The sequence below is a fragment of the Macrotis lagotis genome, chromosome 2 (assembly GCF_037893015.1).
Source record: "Macrotis lagotis isolate mMagLag1 chromosome 2, bilby.v1.9.chrom.fasta, whole genome shotgun sequence".
Lineage (NCBI taxonomy): Eukaryota > Metazoa > Chordata > Mammalia > Peramelemorphia > Peramelidae > Macrotis > Macrotis lagotis.
The window spans coordinates 245,295,481-245,311,891 of record NC_133659.1 but is presented as its reverse complement, the minus strand read 5'-3'; the positions used below and the strand labels follow the sequence as shown (position 1 = coordinate 245,311,891).

At 38.7% G+C, this 16,411-nt stretch overlaps 1 protein-coding gene across 3 annotated transcripts in view; it reads right to left on the bottom strand.

Moving 5' to 3' along the window:
* Window positions 1–16,411, bottom strand: part of PIK3R5 (phosphoinositide-3-kinase regulatory subunit 5) — a 115,096-nt gene that overhangs the window by 52,447 nt on the left and 46,238 nt on the right. For 2 of the 3 annotated variants that reach the window (XM_074225610.1, XM_074225612.1), the window contains exon 2: window positions 12,753–12,839. The exons of the other annotated variant lie outside the window; for it this stretch is intronic. The gene's annotated coding sequence lies outside the window, so the exon portion shown is untranslated. The remainder of the gene's footprint in view (window positions 1–12,752; window positions 12,840–16,411) is intronic. 3 annotated transcript variants of the gene reach the window in all.

Here is a 16,411-nt window from a genome sequence, read left to right as displayed (position 1 = left end):
TACTTCTTTTTCCTTCTTTTATCAAGTCAACAAAAGGTATAAAAGAGAAAGACAATGTCCTCCACTCAAGTCTAGCCTGAAGACCAGAGTTTGTAAGTTCCTTTTTAAGTTTGAATGTTCCTTTAGGACAGATACTTAAAAGCCCTAAAATGGTGCCCAGGTGCCCCAAAAAAGGTAATGGTTGAAAAAATTATGGTATATATAAATGCAATGGAATTCTATTATGCTATAATTTTCATAATTCCAATCACCCACATTTCACTCCAACTCAGGCACAGACAGTATCAATATCATCACACATAGATGTTCCATTTTCTTGTTCAAGACCTCTAAAATTTCTTTTTTTCTGAATCTATCTTCCATTTCTTCCATTTCTCACCATTCTTCCCTTCCCAATCTTGACCCTAGGTTTAACTTCTAACCCAGAACATCTGTCCTATTGTTTATTAACCCCTGCCAAATACAAATCTTTTTTTTTAGGTTTTTGCAAGGTAAATGGGGTTAAGTGGTTTGCCCAAAACCACACAGCTAGGTAATTATTAAGTGTCTGAGACCAGATTTGAACCCAGGTACTCCTAACTTCAAGGCCGGTGCTTTATCCACTATGCCACCTAGCCTCCCCAAATACAAATCTTAAGGTACCATCTCCAAACTGTCTTGGCTTCTATACATGTGCTACTTCATAGCAATGGTGGAAGTCATATAACTATGTTGCCTGTTTTTGTAGATAGCAAACAAATTTATGTTATCTAATAGCAAATTGGGCCCTTGCTGATACAAGGCAATTCTTTTATTTCTTTTATTCTTCTCTAATTAGATATAGGCCATTTTCTAGTCAAGGCAAACTCTATACTTGTACCCTAATTATCTCGATCCTATCCTCTACCAGTCCCTTTGGCATTTTGCTTCAGGAAATACCCTCTCCTCTTCATCCTTTTAATCTCTTTCTGGTCTATTACAAACAAGTTTTCCCCCATCTTAATAACAAAACACACACACACACACACACACACACACACACACACACACACAATCCCTTGTCTAATACTACAGTCCCCTCAAGTTATTGTCTTATAACTCTATTCCCTTTCACATTGAATCCCTTAAAAAAAGGATATTCACTTTCCCTTTTACTTCAAAAACTCTTTGCAATGTCTTTTGACTTTATAGTCAACTAAAAACTGCTCTGTTAATGACCTAATAATTACCAGATGCGATAGCCTTTTCTCAGTCCTTAATTACTCTTCTTGACTAGTTTATTAGAATTAGAGTCTTGACTTCTCTGACCACTGAACCTAAAGGACTCTGGAGGAGAAAGTGAGGCTGGTGACTTTGCACAGCACCATACTCAAATCCAATTCACTTGTTTGTCATGGCATCAACTCCCTGATATCATGGTCTCCTTTGAAAACAAAGAGCAAACATCATCATCTTCTTGACTTCTCTTTAGCATTTGCTGGGTTTTGTGACATGATTATCTCTTGAGAGATTTTCTATTGACTGTCTGGCCATTGGCATCATACCCCTTTATTAGACCGTCATCTATGTCATGCCTCCTAACTATGACTGTGCCTCAAGAATCTTCCTATTGGAAATTCCTAAGTGATTATCCCATAGGCATCTCAAACTCTAAATAAAATAAAACTTTCCTCTTCAAATATACCCTTCTTTCTAGCTTCCCTGTTTCTACAGAAGGAACTATCACTGAGTCAACCAGATTTGCAAGTTTGTTTTAAGTCATTCTCTACTGTTCCTCAACACCAATATCCAATCAATTACCAAGTTTTATCAATTCCACCTTTTCATCATCAATAAATAGTTTTGGGAGAATACATATATTTTTCTCTCTATCTCCAATTTCCTTGCCTCCACTATCTTCCCTCTCCAGTTCATCTTTTACATAATTACAAAATTGATATTCCCAAAGCACATATCTGACTATGTTATTTTTTTTTTTTGCAAGGCAATGGGGCTAAGTGGCTTGCCCAAGACTACACAGCTAGGTAATTATTAAGTGTCTGAGGCCAGATTTGAACTCAGGTACTCCTGACTCCAGGGCAGGTGCTCTATCCACTGTGTCACCTAGCTGCCCCCTGACTATGTTATTTCCCTAGATCAAGAAGGTTTAGTGATTATCTATGGCCATTAGAACAAAATTCAAAATCTTCAGTTTGGCATTTAAAAGCCTCACAATCTGGCTCCAGTTTGACTCTCTCCAAGCTTATTTATACATTGTTCCCCTTCACATTTTCATCAATTTATATTATTTGCTATTCCTTGTAAATAACATTCTCTATACCTTTTCATGGGATTGTCCATTATGTTTGGAATGAATATGCATGCCAGAAACCCCCACCACCACCAATTTTCAAGTGCCAGGACTGCTAAGCACCAGAAAAACAACAAAATAGCAAAAATAGTTCTTCATCTTCAAGGATCTTAAAGACTAATGGGAGGAAAGGGTCAATCACACACACACAATATTGAGTAGTAGTCAAAGAAGAAAACTATGCAGAGATAGTGAGTGGGCCCATAAGGGAATGTAGGAAAACCCTTTCAAGAAACAAAAGCTTATTTGATAATGACTCTTTGAAAGTTATTTCATTCTTGTCACAGAATCTATAGACATCTAAAGTTCAACATGTCCAAAATTAAATTCTTTCCCCTCAAACGCTCCCTTCTTCCTAACATCTCTGACTATTTTGGGCATACCCATCTTCCCACAACCTAGATGTCTTCTTCAACTCTTCCCTTCCCCATACTGCTAATGTCTGTCTAGTTTACTGTTAAAATATCTTTCACATATTTCCCCTTCTCTCCTCTCATAATGCCATCATCCTGGTGCAGGGTCTTATAACCTCATGCCTAGTCTACTGCAAGAACCTTCTGGCTGATCCCCCTGCCATTAAGTCTCCCTCCACTCTAATCCATCCTCTATTCAGCTGTCACAGTAATTTTCCTTAAGTACAAATCTGACCATATCATACCCACTACTCAATAAACTCCAATGATTGCCTATCACCTCTAGGATTAAATATAAAATCCTCTGCTTGATAATCAAATCCCTTTACAATCTATCCTCCCCACTACTATTCCAGTCTTTAATATACACTAAAGTATATACCCCTCCATTATTCTATATACCCTGCCTTGTATTCTGAGATCCAGGAACAATAGCCCATTTGCTATTCTTCATACATGGTACTACAATTTCTGACTAGGGATATTTTTATGTCTGTTCCCCATCCTAAAATAATCTCCCTCCTCTTCTCCATGGTTTCGTTTCCTTCAAAATTCAGCTAAATTTCAGTCTTCTACAGGAATCATTTACTCATCTCCCTTAATTCTAGTGACTTCCATCTTTTCGCTATCTCTAGTTCATTCTGAGTATGGCTTATCAACACATTGTTGATTACCTATTGTCTCCTTCTTCAGTCTGTGCCCTCCTTGAGAACAGTGACTTTATTTTGACTTTATTTGTATCAATACCTAGTGTGTAGCAGGTGTTTAACAAATGTTTACAAATTTACTGACTTAAGGGCTTATAGGGCTTGTGGGTAGGGAATTTACCCCTCCTCAGTCTCTTTATGACCTCTAGTACTCCACTTCTCTCTACTCTTCTAGTATACCACAATTTCTCTGGCTTCCCTTCCCTTTTCTTCCCCATGGTTGATCAGTTCAATCATAATTCCTTGAATGCTGGACCCTCTCATCCTTTTTTCCTCAACCAAATCTTAACCCTAGATTCCTCCCAATACTTGCCTTTTCCTTTTTTATTCCCACTGCTGAATGCACCTAGGGAAAGTTACACAAACATGCTGATTAGGTTCACTGAACAGTTTTATTAGCTAATCTCTATTTGGCTCTCATTTCTAAATTATTGCATTCTTTTATTCTCTCTCTTGGCTGACAGTTTATCACATTCCATTATGGTTATGCCAAACTTCCTCTCTCCTCAAACTTCTCATGTCATCTTCTCTCCCTTTTCACTTAATCTTTACTGAGAAAAAAAAAAAGCTGTGAGCTCCTGAAGAACAGGGATTTATTGTTCAGTCATTTTTAACTCTTCATGACCCCATTTGAGGTTTTCTTAGCAAAGATAATTGAGTGATTTGCCCCTGCAGCTCATTTTACAGATGAGGAACTGAGGCATCCAGATTTAAATGACTTGCCCCTAGTCATACAACTAGTAAGTATCTGAGGTCATGAAGATGATCCTATACCCAAGGAAAGCAGAAATAAACCTCCTTGACTAATTGTATTCCTAGAGTTTAGCCTAGTGTTTTGCACTTTGCATAGTAAGCATTTAATGAATCCATCATTCATTCTAAGGTAAAGTTCTTCATAAGATCATTCCTGAATAGCACTGAAGCCTATGACACAGGCTTTTTATCAATGGAATCCACAATCACTCAAAAGAAAATGACTTAGTAATTTACTGGAAAAACTAAGTAAATGAATAATACATATTAGCTAGGTATATAAGTTGGATAAGTAACACACCTGAATTAAGCCATCAAAACATATATCTTAGACTGCAATGTGGTGAACCCAGAATGGAGTAGTAAGATGAAAGAAGATCAGATTACATTTAGGAAATTTCAAGATACTTTCAATAATCTCAAATTGTTCACTATTAAAAAGTTTCCTATTTTTAAAAATCTTTAATCTACTAGCTGAATTGGGAAAAACCTTAGAACTACAAAATCTCAGAAGAATCCAGGGGATAAAAATGGAAATGGAAAATGAATGATGTATATAAGTAGGTTTTTAACCTATTATGAATAAAGACAGTGCCAATGACATGGAAGACTGGAAAAGGAGGTGGTCTGGCCCATGTAGTGAAAACGAGAGGTGATAAAAGCATAGCCCAGAGTACTGCATTGATATTCACACTATTTCCATTTACAAATATCATCTCTAGTGCCAGAGAGATTTTTTAAAATTATATTTTATTAGGAAAAAAAAGTGAGAGGGGAGCAGAGCCAAGATGGCGACATGAAGGGATCGAGTCTTAGGAGCTCTCTGATAAAAACTCATAAACTAAGGACTCTAACTAAACTTTCAAGAGACAGAACCCACAAAGGGACCCAGTGAGGCAGTTCTCCTACTCAAGGTAACCTGGAAAAGAGCAGAAAGGCTCTGCTCCCCGGGGTTGGAGGGGTGGCCCGCCAGAGGGGTGGCCAGCCAGAGCCAAAGAACTTCAGCCTCCCGGAGGCAGCAGCGGGTGAGTCTCCTGAGCTGCACCCTGGGGAGCACTGGCACAAAGTGGGGGAACAGTGGGGGACCTCTGCCAGAGCGAGCACATGGAGCCCAGCCCTCGGGGCACACAGGGAGCAGCTTGGTCGTTCCTCAGCCCAAATCCAGGAAACAGAAGCAGGTGGAGCTGGTAAGCAGGAGCCCCCAGGGCATGAGCCCATTGAGCTGAGGGAGGGGAGTGAAGAGAGAGAGACTGCCCAGCTCTGTCCTCTGCCTCTGGAACAGGACTCTGGGGCTCTGACCATATTCAGATCCTGATCCCAGTCTAGGCCCCCCAGAGAACAGCAGGGGCCCCCCCACCTCAGCCCCGTGGCAGAGTGGGGCACTTATGTTCATTCACAGACCAGGAGGGAGGACAGAACCTCACACACTGAGACCCTTGTGGGAGTGTCCCAAAAGCTCAGGAAGCACCCCCAAAAAACAGGCTTAGGCTGGGAAAATGAACAAGCAAAGAAATAAGAGGAAGACCATTGAGAAATATTTTGCAAATGAGCCCAAGAAGGATCAAAATACTCAGTCTGAAGATGAGGAAGCACAAGCTCCTACATCTAAAGACTCCAAGAAAAACAGAAATTGGGCTAAGGCTATGACAGAGCTCAAAAAAGACTTTGAAAATCAAATGAGGGAGTTGGAAGAAAAACTGGGAAAAGAAAGGAGAGAGATGCAGGAAAAACATGAAAATGAAGTCAGCAGCTTAGTCAAGGAAATCCAAAAAAATGCTGAAGAAAATGGCATGCTAAAAAACAGCTTAGGTCAAATGGATAAAACAGTTCAAAAAGTTATTGAGGAGAAGAATGCTTTAAAAAGCAAATTTGGCCAGATGGAAAAAGAGATAAGAAAACTCTCTGAGGAGAATAAATCCTTCAGACAAAGAACAGAATTCAGGGAGACTGATGAATTTACCAGAAATCAGGAATCAATACTTCAAAACCAAAAAAATGAAAAATTAGAAGAAAACATGAAATATCTCACTGAAAAAACAACTGATATGAGAAACAGACTTAGGAAAGATAATTTGAAAATTATTGGAATACCTGAAAGTCATGATCAGGAAAAGAGCCTTGACATCATTTTCAAAGAATTACTACAGGAAAATTGCCCTGATATTCTAGAAGCAGAAGGCAAAATAGAAATGGAGAGAATCCACCGATCTCCCCGAGAAAGAGATCCCAAAAAACCAACCCCTAGGAATATTATAGCCAAGTTCCAGAACTCCCAAGTCAAAGAGAAAATATTACAAGCAACCAGAAGGACACAGTTCAAATATCGTGGAGCTGCAGTCAGGATCACTCAGGACTTAGCAGCATCTACATTGGAAGCTCGTAGGGCTTGGAATACAATATACCAGAAAGCAAAAGAGCTTAGAATGCAGCCAAGAATGAACTACCCAGCAAGGCTGAATGTCCTCTTCCAGGGAAAAAGATGGACTTTCAATGAACCAGGGGAATTTCAAAGGTTCCTTTTGGAATGGCCAGAGCTGAACAGAAGGTTTGATCTTCAGATACAGGACTCAGGTGAAACATGGAGATTGGAGGAGAGGGGGGAAATATGAGATACTTAATGAGGATGAACTGCATGTATAGAAAAATGATACTGATAATATTCATATGAACCATTTCAGTTAATAGAGCAGGTAGAGGGAGCTTTTATAGTTGAAGCACAGGAGAAAGCTGAATTTGAAGATAAAATATGGTGTAAAAATGGAGTCAATAGGAAAAAAGGGAAATGGAAAGGGAGAAAGAAAAAGGAGAGGGGGAATAGTCCAAGATATTTCACATAAGATGTTTTTTATTACAATGAGCTATTGCAATGATATGGAAGGAGGGAAGGCAAGGGGGAATGAGGGAACCTTTGCTCCCATCAGAGGTGGCTAGGAGAGGAAACAGCATATATACTCAATGGGGTATAGACAACTGGAGTAAGAAGGAGGGGGGAGCAGGGGGAAGGGGTGGGGATGTGAATAAAGGAGGAGAGGATGGACCATGGGGGGACAGTGGTCAGATATAACATATTTTCTTTTTTACTTCTTGCAAGGGGCTGGGATTGGATGGCATGCCCAGGAAGATAGGGCCAGGTGGATTCTGGCCCTAAGGGGTGGTATGGGGGCTCAGGGCTTCTTTGCCCCAGGACCAGGGATCTGTCTGCTGCGCCACTCAGTGACCCTACAGCAGAGTCAGAGTGAAAGGAGAGAGAAAATATAGTACACGGTAGTGGAGAAATAAGAAAGGAGGGAGTTGCGATCAGCAATGGCAATGTTGGAAAAATATGGAAGTAACTTTTGTGATGGACTTATCATAAAGAATGTGATCCACTCACAACAGAGTTGATAGTGTTGGAACAAAGACTGAAGCACATTTTTTGTTATTATTTGGGGTATGGTGCAGGGCAAGTGGGGCTGGGTGGCCTGCCTGGAGCCACATAGCAGAATTATCTTTGGGTGTCTGAGGCCAGATTCGGACCCAGGTGCTCCTGGCTCAAGGGCCAATGCTCTGTCTGCAACCCAGCCACCCCTACTATTATTACTATTTTATTTTATTTTGGGGTCTTTTTTTTCCTTCTTTTTGGTTTTTGCAGGGCAGTGGGGATTGGGTGGCTTGCATGTCACATGGCTGGGTGATTATTGGGTTTACGAGGCTGGATATGGACGCGGGTGCTCATGGCTCCAGGGCTGGTGCTTCATCCATTGCACCACCTGGCCATACCTACAATTATTACTATTTTTTTTCTCTCCTCTTTACTTTTTCGCCCAAGCAAGTCTATCTATATTCATGAGGGGAGGGGTATTTTGTTTACTTGTAAACAAGTATATTTTATTAATGTAAAAAAAAACATTTGTAAGAAATGAGAATAAAAAAATTAGAAAAAAAAGAAAAAAGAAAAAGAAAAAAGTGAGAAGGCTGGTTCAGATCATTTAAAGAAATGAAGATTCCATAGAATATAATGCCTTGCTCATAGTAGATAGACACTTAAACTTTTTGAAATTAACCTACTTTAGAAATATAAATTAATATTAATTTGATAGGCTATGAAGGAGGAGGTAGCAAGGAACAGATCATAAAATACTAGATTTTGAGTGGGAGGATACATATCTGTTACTTATTGAATATGTGAACTTTGGAAGTACTCTTCAATTCAGTGACACTGACCTCCAAGCTGTTACACAAACAAGACAGTGGAGTATCTTTTGGCTCTGGGAATTTTTTTCTATTTTTCCCCATGCCAGGAATGCCCTTCCTCCTTTACTCTACACATTGATTTTCTTATAGTTTCCTATAAGTCCTGATTAAAAATTCCTTGTTTTACTGAAATCTTCTCTATCCCTTCTTAATTCCAATGCTTTTCCTCTATTATTTTCTATTTATCCTGTATTGTTGTATATATATATATATTTGTTTTTATTATTATTCCCATTAGATTGTAAACTCCTAGAGTGCAAGAATTGACTTTTATCTCTTACTGTGAATCCCCAATGATTAACAAAGTGTAGCTAAGATCATTTATTGTTGTTGTTGTGTCCCCATTGGGATTATCTTGGCAAAGATACTGGAGTAGTTTGCCATTTCTTTCTCCAGCACATTATATAGATGAAGAAAATGAGGTAAATAGGGTTGAATGACTTGTCCAGGGTCACACAACTGGTAATTATGTGAGACTGGATTGTAACTCACAAAAATGAGTCTTCTTGACTCCAGACATATAGCTTAGGTGCTTAATAAATATTGATTGATTGGCTGAAAGAGTTTTGGACATTGAGTCTGGAGATCTAAGTTGAAATATTAGCTCTGACACCAGTTTGATAATCCCATGCTTGTTATTTCACCTCTTTGAGTCTCTCTTTTCAAATACATAAAATATGGGAACAATATCATAGAAAACAGAATAGGAAGGAACCTTCAAAATTATTTAGTTCAGCCTCACCATTTTACAGATGAGGAAACTGAAGCCAAGATCACTCAAGCTTCTAAAAAGAAAAACTGAGATTCAAAACAACTGCCTGAATATCCTGGTTTCAAGGCAATGGTATTATAAACTTTATATCTCTATACACACAAATACACACACACACACACACACACACACACACACACACACACGTGTGTGCAAAAAATTTATCTGCCTCACAAGGAGATGGGTGACATCCTTCTCTAGTTCAACCACACAAATTTATGCAAAAAAGGATGCAAATTATTATTCTCAATGAACAACACTGTCTCTATTTTTTTTCTTTCAGTTTCTGTGGGTAATTATGAACAGAAACTGCTCCCAGCTCTTCCCCTACAGCTAGTTCTAGCAGCATTTACTTCCTTCCTAAATTCCCCCGTTCCTCTTTTTTCCCTCTGTGCCTCAGATATTTTTGTCTATTAAACGAAGATAATCATGTATTAAATGGAGATAATTTTGTCTAAAAGTCCTCAAGGCATAAAAAGACAGCTTGCACTCACTTTGGTTATAAAATCTGTCACTAAGCCAAAGGCTTGTTGTGTACTGTAAAACTGAGTTGCCAGTAAAGTTTTCTGTGTTCTGCAGGTTAACAATATACTGTAAGCTCTAATTCCTAAGCTACCAAGGTGGCCTTCATCATGCTGATTTCTGTTAAAAAAAAAAAAAAGTATATACTTCAAGACTCATCAGCAATTGTCACCACATACGTGATATGACACATATGAGTTTATGTCAACAAGAACCTCTAACTACTCAAAAGTTGGCAAATAAGTGCAGTCACTCTATAAAATGACACATCCTATGTAGGAAAGAAAAGACAGTCACTCTATAAAATGACACATTCTGTGTAGAAAGGAGGAGAGGATAGTACCACCTCTGGACAACCCCAAGTCTACATTTCTGGTCCCTGGGTTTCTCCCTGCCTTCTCTATGCCCTCCCCAGTCAGAAGATGAATAGTGATTATGAAACTTAGAACCACTGACAGGAATGCCTCTGTCTCTCTCTGTGAGGTCTGAACAATGTTGAAACTACCTAGGCATGGGGAGTGCCTCCCCCCTCCCTTCCCCCCAGTCAGTTCCTCTTCTAGGCAAATATGTTCCAGCCACCACCAAAATGGTCCCTACCCAGACTAGGAAATACCTCAAGGAGGGGTGGAGGATAGGGGACTGGAAGGGAGAGCAAGGAAAAAGTAACATTAAGCCTTGGAGTTTTTCTGGGACAAAAGAAATAATCCAACTCCTTTTCCTTCTTCAAAGACCAATTTACCAGCAAAAATCCTAGGGAAGTTATGGATATTCCCAAGACAACAAAATGAAGGGAATGCAAATCTATAATTTTGGCAAAGAGGTCACAAGGGAAACTTTATTTGCATCTTTGCATGCATATAAACAATATTTTATCTACTCATCTTTGTTTAATGCTTCTATTTTGTCCATAATACATAGATCTAATTTTTCAAATTAAGCCTGGAACATAGATATGCATTAACCATCTCCTCAAGTACTTTATTACACTTTGGAGGTTCATAGGATTTTGAGATGAAAGGAAATTTTTTTTTGGGAAAAATAAAACAAAAATTTATTAAAAAGGTTACAAGAGATAGGAAGGAATAGGGAGAGATAGAGAAACAGATAAAAGAACAGCCAAGTAGCATTGGCTGGGCCATCATCAAAAGACTGTGGCCCTGAGTTGGAGTCCAACCCAGGTTTTTATGTCTTGCCTCTCATCCAGAGGGCAAAAGATAAACTCCCTTTCTTTTTTTTTTTGCAGGGCAATGGGGTTAAGTGGCTTCCCCAAGGCCACATAGCTAGGTAATTATTAAGTGTCTGAGGCCAGATTTGAACTCAGGTCCTCCTGACTCCAGGGCTGGTGCTCTATCCACTGTGCCACCTAGCCACCCCCAAACTCCCCTTCTCTTACTGGACCAGGAAGTAGGTAGAGGCTAAAGCCTAAAAAGATAAGGATACAAATTTTACATTAAACAATGAATCAATGCTAATGGGGATCTCCACCCAATTTGAGGAGATTACAAATTGTTTCTGTTACAGTCATAATTCTCTTACTTCCACTTAGGTCAATTTACATCTCAAGAATAGGTGGTAGTCAATTTACATCTCCACCCACTTTCTGTATTCACAGTTCTCTTCATTTTTCCCTTGCATCATCCCCCCCTCAAAATTATTAGGAATCCAGATTCTTCTGGGCCTAATGAAAGGAACTTTTAAAGATAACCTAGTCTATTCTTTTTATAGATTAAAAAGCTGAGAATGAGAGGGGGTCATACCTTTCCCTAATTCACATAGAAAGGAGCAGAGTGAAAATTCAAACCCTGGTATTATCTGCCTGAGAATCCAGCACTTCAAACACTAATAAACTTCAACAAAGAAAAAAATGTCAATGTGGCCTCTATTAAATAATAATAGACCTTAAAGTTTTATTCCTCTGATGTACTTGAGCCTCCACCAGAGAAGGAGCTTTGTTCCCTGATGATGATTAATTTTCTCCTCTGGTTTTTTGTATTTGGTTTTTTTCTTTTAGGCATCAAGGTTACAGGCTTAGTTAGTATGGGGAAGAGGGTATTGGGGGAGACAGAAAAGGAAAGAACATACTACAGAATGCTCAACAATAAATGATTTTCCTAAGGTCATGAAGGTCATATAATGCACGAACTAAATCTAAATAAATGATCAGGAACTGCTGTTTATCCAAGAGATTAGAAAAAAACAAGGTGAAATTTGTAATTTATTATTTGTCACTTTATACAGATTAATTGCCTATTCAAATATCAACCAAAATTATGAGGGTTTTCAAAGAAGAACACTAGGAACTAGGGAGCAATGAATCTGCACCAGGTAGGGAGGGCTGTCATAATAAATAATAATAAACATTTAACACATATGAGTTTATGCCAGCAAGACCCTCTAACTACTCAAAAGCTGGCAAATAAGGAAAAGACAGTCACTCTATAAAATGACACATTCTGTGTATTTATACATAGAAGGAGAGGACAGCACCACCTCTGGACAACCCCAAATCTACATTTCTGGTCCCTAGATGAGCCAAAATAGTATTTTCAGAAGATGAAATTATGGCCTGAACCCACAGATAGTAAAATAGCTAAATAACTGATAAGAAGGAGATTTAAGTAGTCTTTTTGCTAGCAAAATCCTGCACAACTGGGGCAGCTAGGTGGCCCATTGGATAAAGCACTGGCCCTGGAGTCAGGAGTACCTGGATTCAAATCCGGTATCAGACACTTAATAATTACCTAGCTGTGTGGCCTTGGGCAAGGCACTTAACCCCATTTGCCTTGCAAAAACCTAAAAAAAAAATCCTGCACAACTTTGTTGCTTTGCCCATATTTGAACCTAGGTCAAAGTCCTAGGTGGCAATTCCAGGGTAAGGAGGAACACTAGCTCAGCAGAGCTTGCAGGTTCAGTGGAGCAAAAAAAAAAAATCATTATGGTCACTCATAGACCAGACTGCAGGCCATGAGAGTAGTAAACACCTCTCCTTAGATCATACCACATTGGAAGTACTGAAAACTTACAGATCCCCAGAAGTATCTCTGAAAACAGCTGCAGCAAATCCTTGAAGCTTGGGACAGTGCACCCTCCACACTGGAAGTAGAGTCCCACTGTAACAAAGATTTAAAAGTCAAGAAACAAATTGGAAAAGTGAGCAGACAGAAAAAAAAAATCTAACCACAGAGAGTTACTATGGTGACAAAAAAACACACTCAGAAGAAAACAAAGATGAGTTGGAAAGTTTTTTCCAACATCCAAAGTCTTCAAGAAAAATATGTATTGGTTTTAGGTCATGGAAGAGCTCAAAAAAGATTTTGAAAATCAAGTTAAAGAGGTAGAAGAAAAATTGGAAGACAAATGAGAGTAATGGAAGAATATCATGAAAAACAAGTCCTAAAGGAGATATAAAAAGTAGTGAAGAAAATAACACCTTAAAAAATAGAATAGGCCAAATGATAAAAGAAATACAAAAATTCAGGAGAAGACCTTGAAAAGCAGAATTAGTAAAATGGAAAAAAAAGGCACAAACACAAAGTGGATTTATAAATTAATTCTAACATGGTTTATTCTAATACAATACAAACTGTTTCAAAAATATATATAAATGAGTGGAATATTCCCAATAAAACCCTCATAGGGTTAATATTCCAAGTGAAGTCCTCTCAGGGTTAAGAAATATTAATAACAACAAACTAGGGGCAGCTAGGTGGTGCAGTGGATAAAGCACTGGCCCTGGATCAGGAGTACCTGAGTTCAAATCCCAATTCAGACACTTAATAATGATTTAGCTGTGTGACCTTGGGCAAGCCACTTAACCCCATTTGCCTTGCAAAAAAAAAAGAAAAACAAACCATTATTCCTAGAAAGACCTTGCATTCCAAAAGAGAAGCTCATGAGCCACCTGCTTTATGAAAAGACTATTTTTGCAAACTGGAAGAACAGACATAGACATTGCTTCATTAAGATAGTGATGAAGGAGGGGCAACTAGGTGGCACAGGCCCTGGAGTCAGGAGTACCTGGGTTCAAATCTGGTCTCAGATACTTAATAATTACCTAGCCGCGTGGCCTTGGGCAAGCTACTTAACCCCATTGCCTTGCAAAAACCTTAAAAAATTTTTTTAATTTAAAAGAAAGTAGTGATGAAGGTCCCAAGTTACCTCACTATCTGATAGGAAAAATATTATGAAAATATTTTATTCTTTTCTCTGTGCTGGTTGCTGGTGTAGATTTTCCTCGAATAAGATTGTACCTCTAGAAACCCAGTCAATGGGTTTAAGGAGGGGGAACCTGTGTTAGGACGTATATAATCTTGCTTGGTTTGAATCTTGTTGGCAGCTTTTTGATCATGAGTCTGTCCTTCTCTTTAGAAAAGCAAATAAAAATTTTCTTTTGCATAGACCAGTCCCTGAAGTTTTTGTTTAGTATATTTTTATCACACACATAAAGGAATCCTACCTATTGACTCAGTTATCATTCTGATATCTAAATGAGGGAGAGTCAACTCAGAAAAAGAAAACTATAGCTCTATTTCCCTAATAAATATTGATGGAAACTTTTAAATAAAGTTCTAAGAAGAAAATTACAGCTCTTTATCACAAAAATTATATACTATGACAAAGGCTAGATTTATACTAGTAGCATAGGACTGGTTCAGTATTAGAAAAACTATAAACATAATTAAATATATCAATAACAAACCCAACAAAAATCATATAACTACTTCCATATATGCAGAAATTTTTTTTGACAAAATACAACATTCATTTCTGTTAAAAACACTAAAATGGGGGCGGCTAGGTGGCATAGAGGATAGAGCACCAGCCCTGGAGTCAGGAGTACCTGGGTTCAAATCCGGTCTGGTCTCTGACACTTAATAATTACCTAGCCGTGTGGCCTTGGGCAAGCCACTTAACCCTGTTTGCCTTACAAAAAAAAACACTAAAACAAAACTTTACTTAAAATGATAAGGAATATCTATCTAAAATTAAGAGCAAGCATTATCTATAATAGAATCTATAATAAAATTAGGGATAAAACAAGAATATCCATTAACATAATTATTGTTCAATATCATACTAGATAAGATAGAAAGAATAAGCATAGGTGAAGAGGGAAAAACCTATCATTTTTTTTTACAAGGCAATGGGGTTAAGTGATTTGCCCAAGGTCACACAGCTAAGGTAATTATTGAGTGTCTGAGGCCAGATTTTAACTCAGATCCTCCTGACTCCAGGGCTGGTAATCTATCCACTATGCCATCTAGCCCTCCACCCTATCACAGTTTACTTAGAGAACCTAGAGAATAAACTAAAAAACTAATTGAAATAATTAACAACTTTAGCAAAGTTGTAGCATCTAAAATAAATGCACACAAATATCAGCAATTTTATGTTTAGATTTTTCAAGGAAATGGGGTTAAGTGGCTTGCCCAAGGCCACATGGCTAGGTAATTATTAATTGTCTGAGGTCAGATTTGAACCCAGGAACTCCTGACTCCAAGGCTGGTGCTCTATCCACTGTGTCACCTAGCCACCCCCAGCAATTTTTAATATTACTAGCGAAATGTAGCAGGAACAGATAAGAGAAATTCTATTTAACATGGTTATAGACAGCATAGAATACTTGGGAATCTACTTGCCAAGACATACATAGTAAATAAATGAACACAATTACAAAATGTAATCCAAATAAATCCAAATAAAGTTAGGTCTAAATGACAAAAAAGATATTCACTGCTCTTCGGGCCAAGATGGCAGAGAGAAGATAGGCACTGTGCTATGCTGTTTCCCTTAGAATTAATATGAAATGAGCTTCTTAACAAAATTCATATACACAAAATCCAGAGAAAAACAAAGGAGAAGAACATCTACAAATAAGGTCTGTCTCAGGGAAACATGTTGGTGAGGCTGGGAAAGAAAGCAGAGATTAACTTCAGAACAGCTGTGGAAGCTTTTGGCTTTGTAATTAGGCAGGAGAGCTCCAGCAAGGAGCAGTGGATGGGAGAACTCCAGCACAGCTAGACATCAATCCAGTCAGCTCCACTGGGCTAGAAGACCAGGGCCAGGCCCTGTATTTTCAGTGGAGTCCCCCATGTTTCCAGTTGAGCCCCCCTCCCAATCCCTGTGAGAGAAAGGGACTCTTCCCAGAACAAACACAGTAACAACCTTCCCACCACCCCCAGGCTCAGGTGTGTCCATCAGATCTCTCTCAGTACAGAGTGAATAATAAGATTAACTACATAGCCTAAGGGCCCAGCCCACATTATTCAAGGATAATTCAGACCCTGCCACTCCCCCCACCCCCCAGGCCTAGGGAGAGGGCAACAAATCAAGTTTACAGACACTCCAGAGAGAGTCTCTAGCACTCCCTAGAAGCTGGCCCACTTGGAGTTACTAAACCCTATCAACAAAGCCTCTAGGATTTTCAAAATCAAAGATCTGTGAACCAGACCCTCCCCCAACAAAAGATTCTAAGAAAATGAAGAAAGGCCATCAGTAGGGGGTCCATTTAAAAAACTTGGAAAAAAGGACCCTAACTCAGAGAGAGCTAGAACTTCTAAGGAGAATATGAATTGGTCTCCAGCCCAGAAAGACTTCCTAGAAGATATCAGGAAGGAGTTTAAAAATAAACTGGGAAAATTGGGAAAAGAAACTCAAGAGAAAATTAACATCTCACAACAAG